Consider the following 10231-nt stretch of genomic DNA (forward strand, 5'->3'; position numbering starts at 1 on the left):
CGAAATTGTGAGATCTTTATAAGTGTACATATGAAATAGAAATGAACTAAAAATGAATATCAATTTCGGTTTAGAGGCTTTATTACGCAAATTTAGGTTTGGTCGGAATCTAGGTGCGATATATTTCCCTGTTTCCGTCCAACTGGGTTGCTTTTGCTTGCGCTGTGCTTGAGTGAAATTGCATGCGTTTATTTCAGGTAAAGAGGCTGAAGTATTCTCATTAGCTGAAATAATACTTTTGGTGAAATGGATTTTAGAATTGGGCAAAGTCAATGGGACATTCTAATTTAGTGTGGATGACCAGTGAGGCATTTTATGAGTTTGAGTTTGAGTAAATGTAATTTTAAACTACTACAGTCTAACATAGAGTTAGTTTTTGTTATTATAATAAATGCTCAAATATTATTTAAAACTAGCGATCCGCCCCGGCTTCGCCCGTGGTACATATTTAAAATATCTCTCCATAAGAACCATCCTCGTACTTCAAGTAATTTAATAAAAAAGAATTATCGAAATCGGTCCACGCGTGATGCAGTGAAAAGACGAAACGGGTTTTTACGAATTTCCATTGTATTTCTATTATCATAAAGTTGATTTTAGTAGAAAATATTTGACTGGTCGGAATCTAGCTACTCAGTGGTCGGAAACACGTGTATTTGTACTCAGTCGGTCGGAAAATGGTGCTTTCTGTTAATTTCCAGTCGTGACAGTTAAAATCCAAATTTATACCCGGCGCGGCCTAAGATGATCCCTATGACACTGACAGTTATTCTCAAGAGACAAACTTGTAATGGCGTCACCATTAAATTAGAAACGTATTGGAGGCATCTAAAAATGGCATTTATTAATTTTTACGTAGCTTTATGCTATTACAATGATATTCCGTTGGCATTATAACAATTCTTAACATTTACGAGAAATTATATCAATCTGACTTTACGTTTACGTCCTTCAAAACTTACATCGTTGGCATTTATCGACTAGTGCGGAAAGTATCGATAAACAAATTTCGATAATGGAAACGAGTTCACATTTTTTCCATGCTTAAGCTATAGTTCATTCACTATTGAATGGAACAGAAGATCGCAGCATAATTAATTAATTAATTTCCGTTCGCGTTAATTTACTTACCTATGATAATATAAGTTATAGAAAAATTAAATGGGGGATTCCATTTTCATGATAAAATAATATACACTGTGTTAAACGGGTTAAAAATTACGAGAAAATGATAAGGTGCATTTTTATGTTTTGGAAAACTTTCGTTTTACTTACCGTTTCGTTTACATAATAGACGTTAAAAATTCATTTTATAATATTTGTAAAAACATGTTTACCGACGTGGCTGAATGCAAACCACGCCTTTGCCTATAAAATAGTAAAGTATCGACACGATCCATCATACGAGCAATCACTAAGACGAACTGTCATAGGGATCATCTTAGGCCGCGCCGGGTATAGGTAATAAAAAGCCATTATGAAATACAATTATGTGCATATTTTAAAATATAAGTTCGTAATCTTTCATAATATCATTTTTTCTTATGACCTCTAGAGTATTTAATTTATCTTTTAAAGGATTCATTTAGCCGTATCAATCAGTGGTCGGTATTCGTAGTCGGTTCGGTCGGTAGTCGGTATACGTTATAAACATTCTGTTTTGCTGTATGGAGTACCTAATACTACATGTATTACTTATGTATTTTCAATTTTGTTTTAATTAAATAGTCACGAAGTAACTATTCTCTAATCTGTGTCCATAGTTTGTACTCGTTTGTATGCTTCGATTAAAATAAATGTCGAATAAAACGTTCATGATTATTTGTTATTTATTTAAATCACAGATTTAAATAAACGTTTCCAATGTCCATTGCTTCAATAAAGTGCATCTTACTATTTATAAACCTTATACATAAATTGATTTTGCAGTATTTACTATTTAATTAACATGCGGATACAGTTTTGTCTTTATCTTACTCATAAACCTTAACCCCTATCGGTATTAAGATAAAATCGGCAAATAGTGCGGAATGTTTTAACTGTCAACAGTCAACACATAATTCAACTTAGGCCCGATTTTTCAATCCTTGGTTAAAATTTATCCGTCCAATAAAGTAGGTATTACAGGAACATTTTAAAATGTCACCTGTAAACTGTCAAATACGGACAATTAGAATACATTTTTGAAATGGTAGTTTAATACGTTATTCGATGAATAAGATTTATCCAAAGATTGAAAAATCAGCCCTTAAACAGTTAAATTATTAAGGGCCGATTTTTCAATGCTTGGATAAAACTTATCCGTCCAATAAAGTATTACACGATAATATTAAAATGTCACGTAAACTGTCAAATACGGGCAATTAGAATACGTTTTTAAAATGGTAGTTTTATAAATTATTCGACGAATAAGTTTTATCCAAGCATTGAAAAACCGGCCCTAATCCATTCCAAATTTCTGAAAGTTTAGGTATAAAGCTAATTATCGATACATAACTACTATAGGTACCAAGTCCATAGAAAAATGAGATAACTGCAAAAACATAGGCCATGTTAAACACTTATCTCGATCGCAAGTTTATTGAGAAAGTCCAATCTATATAAATACTAGCTTTCCAACCGCAGCTTCGCCCGCGCAGTCATAGAAAAACCCGCATAGTTCCCGTTCCCGTGGGATTTCCGGGATAAAACCTATCCTATTTCCCAGGGTAAAAAGTAGCCTATGACCTTTCTCGGGTATCAAAATATCTATATACCAAATTTCATGCAAATTGGTTCAGTAGTTGGCGTGATTGAGTAACAGGCAGACAGAGTTACTTTCGCATTTATAATATTAGTGAGGATTATTTAATTGCTTTACACAACTAAGATTACATACTTCGTAAGATGTGTTTAATTTTGGGGTTATTATTTACTATCCACATACCTACCTATAAGGCTGGTTGCAGAGCTTGACCGACCATCAGTGCGTACGTCAGTCGCACTTGTCATATTATGTATGGAAATTCATAAGGCTGGTTGCAGAGCTTGACCGACCGTCAGTGCGTACGTCAGTCGCGCTTGTCATAATATGTATGAAAATTCATAAAACTTTTCATAGCTGGACCGACCATACGCACGCGTGTTGTCATGCGCATTAGTGTCATAGTCATACAATTGTTGATGCGTATCGTCAGGACCGACGGTACGCACTGACGGTCGGTCAAGCTCTGCAACCAGCCTAAAACCGTTCATAGCTAGACCGACCATACGCACGCGTATTGTCATGCGCATTAGTGTCATAGTCATACAATTGTTGATGCGTATCGTCAGGACCGACGGTACGCACTGACAGTCGGTCAAGCTCTGCAACCAGCCTTAAACGGAATGTTCGGTAAAAATTAATTTTGTGACATAAGCAACACGTGACCGTGGGTAGCACTATTTTAAAATGAATACCAACAAAACCTTACATTTGCATCTAATGAACACAAACTAAACAAAAATCAAGATTATAAGTATTGTTGACAAACTGCCATAATGTGTATGTACCTATAAGCTATTAGATAGGGAGGCGAAGAGGGGAATTTTCTGTAATACTCGAGCGTGGCAGTTTAAGATATGAGAGATACCTTAGACCTAATAGAACAACCTTGTTAACTATTTAGCTCTATATGTAGTGACGCGCGCCTAGGATAGACGATCAGATTAGTAAAAAAAAATCGATAGTCTGAAATACTCGAGCGCGTCAGATTAAGATATTGGGGGTTGATTTTAGTGTTTTAAGACTAAATTTAACTAATCTGACCATAAGTCCTTGACGCCGCCGAGTTATAGGGTCGCGAACTTGTAAAAATAAACGTTAATCCGGCATTCTCGAGCGCGATTGTTTTTATTTTTATTTTGAAGAATATAATCTAAAACTTACTAAAAATACAAAATCTGCCGGTTTCCGCATGACCGGAAGTCTGGAGGAGCCATTTCATCTTCCGAAAAACGCGTTGCAGCATATAAGTCGCGAACATTACTTTTTCCAAAAAAAAAGTTTAAATAAACAAAAAAGGTAATTTTATTCTACAAAAAAAGGTCTCTTTTCATTTTTGTCCAAAGTTAAAACTTTTTTTACTTGAAGCATCGTAAAAAGTCAAACTCCCGGTTTTTTGTGTATATCTCGAAAACTGAGGGAGTTAAGAAAAATTGATATGAAATAAAGATGATTAAAAAAAAGAAACCCACAAACCTTTTTCGGTCAGATTAAGAGAACCCACCAACATTTTTGTCAGATTAAGAAAATATGCTTTCAGGATACCGAGATAAACCTCCCCTATGAAAATCTGACGCGCTCGAGTATTTCAAAAGGACTCTTTTTTTCTGCATTTTCAAAAATTCATCATAACTTATCGTCATGTCGTAATCGTCAGTTTTTTTAAGGGAAGCTTCCTTGGGGCCTACTTAACACCCCTTCCGAAAATCTGACGCGCTCGAGTAAATTGTTTTTTTGTGCATTTTTGACGAATTTATATGCCTAGCCCCACCACGCAAACCGGCAGATTAGTATACCGTTGTTATCAGAGGCACTTGGGGCATACGTAGTATGAATATCTGACGCGCTCGAGAATGCCCAAGTAACTGTTTTTTTTTACATTTTTGAAAATCCGTACACGCCAAACCCACCGCTAAAATGGTTTTTACCATAGAAGCTTTTCTTTTCGAAATTATTTTCTCTTTCGATTTTGATAAGTCTCGACGACGCCGTTGAATTACGTCATTTAGCTACCTCGCCTCCCTATCTATATATTTCATCTAAATCGCTACGGTACCTAATTTGTGTGTGAACAATCAAAAACATAACAGTTCACTCCTATAATTTATAATACTGAAAGACTACTCTGTTTCCAAAGTGATACAGTATGTGAGTAATTTTCTATTTTGGTTTGCTCATATAATCAAAATAAAGGTTGTGAAAACTTACTATGGACTATACTATGGATTTAGTTGTTATTTTCTACGCTTTTATTTTGATAATTATAATTTTAGTGCTTTAAAAGTAAAACAGTATTTTTGGTCCATCTCGATTCAGCTATCAAATGCTCAAACAATTTAGGTGATAACAAGAAATAATATTTAGTTGATCAAATATTTTAAGAGTTAGCAGTTCGTAACGTTAACGTACCAATGAAGTGTATATGAGGAAATGGTAGCGGGGTTTAGTTCATGCAAACGTATTTCCCTATTTTTTCTCTGAATATTAGCACTAGTGGAATGTGTTATAGTCAAATCCCGATCTCTTCGCGGAAGGACTGGTTTATCTTAAGGATCGACAAAAGCCATCAGGCAAAAATCAGATCAATCAAATCAATCAAATGAACTTGGAAACGAATTACTTGAGAAGTGGGAGCGGTTGCCTCAAGAAATCATCGATAACATAATCTGTAGCAAGCCCAGACGAATGGAAACCGTAATCAGAGCAAGAGGGAGAAACACTCGTTCTTAATTTTGCTTTAATTTTATTGTCAAATCATTTAATGCTTACTTTTTTTATTTTTTTGTGATGGTTCATAATCATCTAAAAATTTCACTTATTTCAAATTTCTTAATTTTACAATAAAAAATAACGAAGACTTTTCAAAGTCGTTGTTAAAAGATGTTAATCAACTTGTTATTTTGTATCTAATTACATTTTCGTCAAATATATGCGTTATTATCTCATAGTCTCACTTTTTTTTTGTTCCGCTAATTGTGCCGGTGTGTATATTTTATTGCTTTTGTGTTCACGGTATGTACCACTCATTATGTCACAATATTATTTTAGAATAAACAACACGCAGTGGAGTGAAAGTTTACGGAATATTTGGTACAGGAGCTAGCAACGTTTGAAAAAAAAGAATTTTAGAATACCTAGTTGGTTTTTTGATATACTGTTTCTCTTGCTATTTCGGTTTGAGTCCGGGCTGTCTGGCTGGCGGTACTGGTGGTAATTTTACATAATTTTGATCCATACCATTTTATAAGTTTCCACCAATGTTTTGGTTATAATTTATGAATTATAAGAGATTTTTAACTATAGCAGTCGGCCCTTAAGGTAGGTTGTACATAGTAATGTATTTACTAAACGCTAGCTAGAGATTCGTTGCAAGGACGTGGATATAAGTACTTGATATAAAATGTTGATCTGTACTTATGAGGAGTTTATTACGCGGACACGACGCCCACGGGTCTTATGATAACTATTATGAGCCAATGACTTTATTAGCCTATCAAATACCTACCTATCTCTGAAATACGTATATCTTTTCTATACTTGATATATTAATATTTATAACAATATAAAGGCGTAGGGATGTGACGACCCCATCGCCCCCGGTTGGCATATCTACAATAGATATCCCAGCCGTGCAGTCAGTCACCCCGCAGGGCACCTTGTGGCGAGGTGTCGGGGAGTAGCGACCCCGCGGGAACCGAGCGCTCCCGGGGGAGGTCCCTGTCCTCACCTCTGGGCTGTCCCGGTGGCAGTTCGGAGTGAACAATGACGAGGTTCAGGATCCCCCACCTCTGGCTTGCCTTTGTTGGCCGTCCAGAGTGGAGCCGCCAGAGCTATATGCTCGGGGGTGGAAGTGTCTAATGGCGTAATAGCGGGGAAACCCGCTCCGGGTCTGCGGGCCCGCGATGGTGAAACCGGTGCCGCACCTCTCTACACCCCCAGCCGCTCAGCTGATGTTGCCCCCTTGTTGCCATTTTCGGCAACCTTTTTGGGAGCCCATCGACCGAGCTGGCGAGTCACCGTCTGCCATCACTTTCAATTTTTAATATTGAAAAGGCAGACGTCCATAGTCCCCATAGACCCAACCTACCTATCCACTAAGCACCTCCTTCCATAACCCAGATTTTTAATTCCCATATTTTACAATAGTCCTGCATCGGCCGCGGACTGCCCAGGGCTGTATCTCTATAGTGCAGTCATGGGCAGGCTGCGGCTGGTGTCCCAAAACACATTAAAATTCTCTAAAGGGCCTCTGCGTGTTGGACCTGTGTCCCCACGTAAGCCTCCCAAAAGACCGGGTACCTTCCTTCTGGTGGTACCCGTGTATTACGGAGAATAACAATATCTTAAGTAAGTAGGTAATAAAGAATCAAATTTAAATATTTCTTCATAGGTAGCATTAGCGTAGCGGAAAAATGTCGAATTTCATGATTTGTTTCATAGATATTTAGTGCATAACATTGTGTAATTGTGTATGATAATTCGAAATCGTTTTAATATATCCGTTATAACGTTATCCCAGCGGAACGATTATTTTTTACAAAAATAACAATACTGCCTACTCGAATTAGCGAATAACAAAAGAGAGTGTATTCTTATTTGAAATTTAGGACACCGAAAACTTTCCATTTTCCGCAGCGGAAATATATACGTAAAAGGTTGGACGCAGACTTATTTATCACACATTTGCGTGCATTATTATTGTTAATTAAATAAAAAATTAGCAACTTGTAGTGGATATTATTTTTCATAAGGATATACTTGTCTATTACAATTTAGGTATGGTACACATAAGATAATACCTATATGAATTTATGAACCAATATACTTAAATATTTATGACGCATACCTTGTTACATAAAAAGAGATTGTAGGTACCTAGCACCTTTGAAGTAAAGACTCAGTGACGTCATCATAAGTAACCATCTAATTACCATCCAGATTAGATTGCTTTTTATTTGTACTTCAGATTTTTAAGCATACTTTGTACAGTTTTAACTTTTAAGTATTACAAGGCAAAAGATTAAATAGTAAGAAGTAGTTATGATTAAAAATTTTTCTTACAACATGCAGAAGAATTTAATAAAAAAATATTAGTTATCCATAGTATACATAGTTGTATATTAAACAAAAATTAGACTACTTCCGCATAAGTGACAAATGAAAGGGCTTGGCTAGTGGAAGTCATTTGTGGGTGGAATTCCTTTTCGTAATTTTTTTTAAACAAAAATTAGAATTAATATAATAATATGTAAAGATCCATCATGAATATACTGGATAAGTTTCAATACTCAGCTTTTAATTACATATAAAAAAGGAGCATAGAAGATATTATTACATATTAGATAATAGGTACCTATGTAACAAAAAGATGCTTTTAATATTTAAAATTGAAAAATTTATAAAACATATTAACTATAGAGTATTAAAATTTAAAACTTAAGAACATATTTAGTATTTTCATCGCTTGTTACAAATAAAGCCTTGTTTTTAATTTTTTGTCTCTGTTTTATTTTCTTGTAATATGTATATTGACTTACTTTCATATACTTATTTCAATAGTATCATTTATATTAGATAGCTGAATCATTTTAATAACTCAGCCCCCGGAATCACAGACACAATAGAAATATATATATATCTATTGTGTGGTGGCCCGATCTGGCCGCTTGTGGCTCAATGGGTTAAATGTGTTTGTACCGGTTTTGCTTATATTATGTTAAATGATTATTAATAGAAGCTTGCATCAGCTTCATCTTGCAATTTGTATAGACAAACATGTTCCAAAATAATATGAATCAACCTCAATATTAAGTGTTAAAAGTTAATATGAAGTAAAAAGGGTTTTAATAATAAACCATATTTTGAGTAAAATTGGTCAAATATTTTGAGGTTTATGTGAAGAATAATGTGTATAATATGTGTAGTAATTCAAATCGAATTATAAAAATATGTGATATCATATTTTAGTCTTACTGTTCAAAATAAGTTTGAAGCAATAGTTAGAATTCATAAATTTTTAATTGTGAAGTTACCGTTAAAACATATGTCTATATAAATTTTATAAATTAATTTGGCCATAAAACAGTATCTTGGTTTTGTAGAAATTAAATGTTGAGAAATATCTGAACATGTTTAAATAACTGATGACAGAAGCTACCAACATACAACTTGCAAAATGTTTTACAATGTTGTGAATAGGTCAATTTTTTTGGAGATAAGTTTATCAACCGAAAAAGCCCCTTCCCAAAGAGTTCAGTTACTTGGCAAAATGTAAGCAAGAAAAGAAATACTGTTACTATCGTTTATTGTGGGTAGGTATAACATTGTCCACTCTAAGTATTCAAAAGATGAAGAATACAGTTTACCTTCAAATAAATGGTATGAGATTATGTAGGTAAATAAATATATTGAAGACTTCCCTGGCAAGACTACGCAGGAGTATTTTATAAAGAATCTCCCAGAAACAGATGACCAAATTTATAGGGGAACAAACCGTAAACACATTAATAACTGCTACGCACTGATAACAATTAATACACGTAAGCAACACTAAAATTATTATTACACATTATTAAACGTTTTAAAAGATTTGTATCACTTGTTATTGAAAATATATTTTATAGAAAACTAATTCCAAACCACTATGGGGACTCGCAACGAAACTTCACCGGACAACTGTTTAATAGTGATGTAATATGTATTGTTCAAGTATGGTAAGACGTGAGTAGTTTTTTTAATTTGTAATCGATTAATCTACTAGTTCGATTGATTGTTAAAAAAAAAATTGTTTATAAAATGCATTATTTCTCTAAAAAAACATACAAAGATTAGAATAGTCGTTACGCTAACGATACAAGAAAAATTTTGCTGTATTTGCTAATTTACTTGAATCTGACTTCAAGTGACTGCGCAGTCCGCAACTATTTATTTTAGGCTCTTATAGTATTTCAATGCCTTTATTTAATTTTAATTTTTACTTATAGGATATAAAACTACTTAGTTACTGCTTGGAGAATGTATGGTATCAAATTAATATTTTCAGCAAATAGACATTCCTGTGCTGGATAATTAAATATAGCAACACCTGAGTCTCCACTCTCCAATGGGCAATGAACTTTCACAGCTCTTTCAGAACGATTGTCAAAATCTGACAACTGTCAAGTGTCAACTGCGCTGACGCCTCAACGCCTTCAACAAAATATCTGAAATCCCAAAATATTATTTCAACACATTTCAATTTTGAATATTGTGAATTGTCATGTGTTCAGTGTTATGCATAGAGTAAAGTTAGGAGTAAAGTAATACTGTGGTGTTATGACATGATTATTGACAGTGCCGGCGTTAGGACGTAGGGGGGGGGGGGGGGGGCGATGGCCCAGAGCATAGGCCCAGAGCGACAATTTCTGGGGGGCGCCAAGGTCTGAAGTTGCCTCTCCTGGTGCAAACCGGTGCAGTGGTCTTCTCTTCACCTCAAGTGGGCGTCCAATA

At 34.8% G+C, this 10231-nt stretch overlaps 1 protein-coding gene across 3 annotated transcripts in view; it reads right to left on the reverse strand.

Annotated features, from left to right (window-relative positions):
• The window catches only part of LOC123705603, a 78787-nt gene extending 69358 nt beyond the window's left edge, over positions 1 to 9429 (reverse strand). The window contains exon 1 of one of the 3 annotated variants that reach the window (XM_045654470.1): positions 9265 to 9429. The gene's annotated coding sequence lies outside the window, so the exon portion shown is untranslated. Of the gene's footprint in view, positions 1 to 9236 lie in introns of all 3 variants that reach the window. The other 2 variants (XM_045654469.1, XM_045654471.1) reach the window with 2 other exon arrangements.
• Between the last annotated feature and the right edge of the window lie 802 nt (positions 9430 to 10231).

The sequence above is a fragment of the Colias croceus genome, chromosome Z (assembly GCF_905220415.1).
Source record: "Colias croceus chromosome Z, ilColCroc2.1".
In the NCBI taxonomy this organism is placed as follows: Eukaryota; Metazoa; Arthropoda; class Insecta; order Lepidoptera; family Pieridae; genus Colias; species Colias croceus.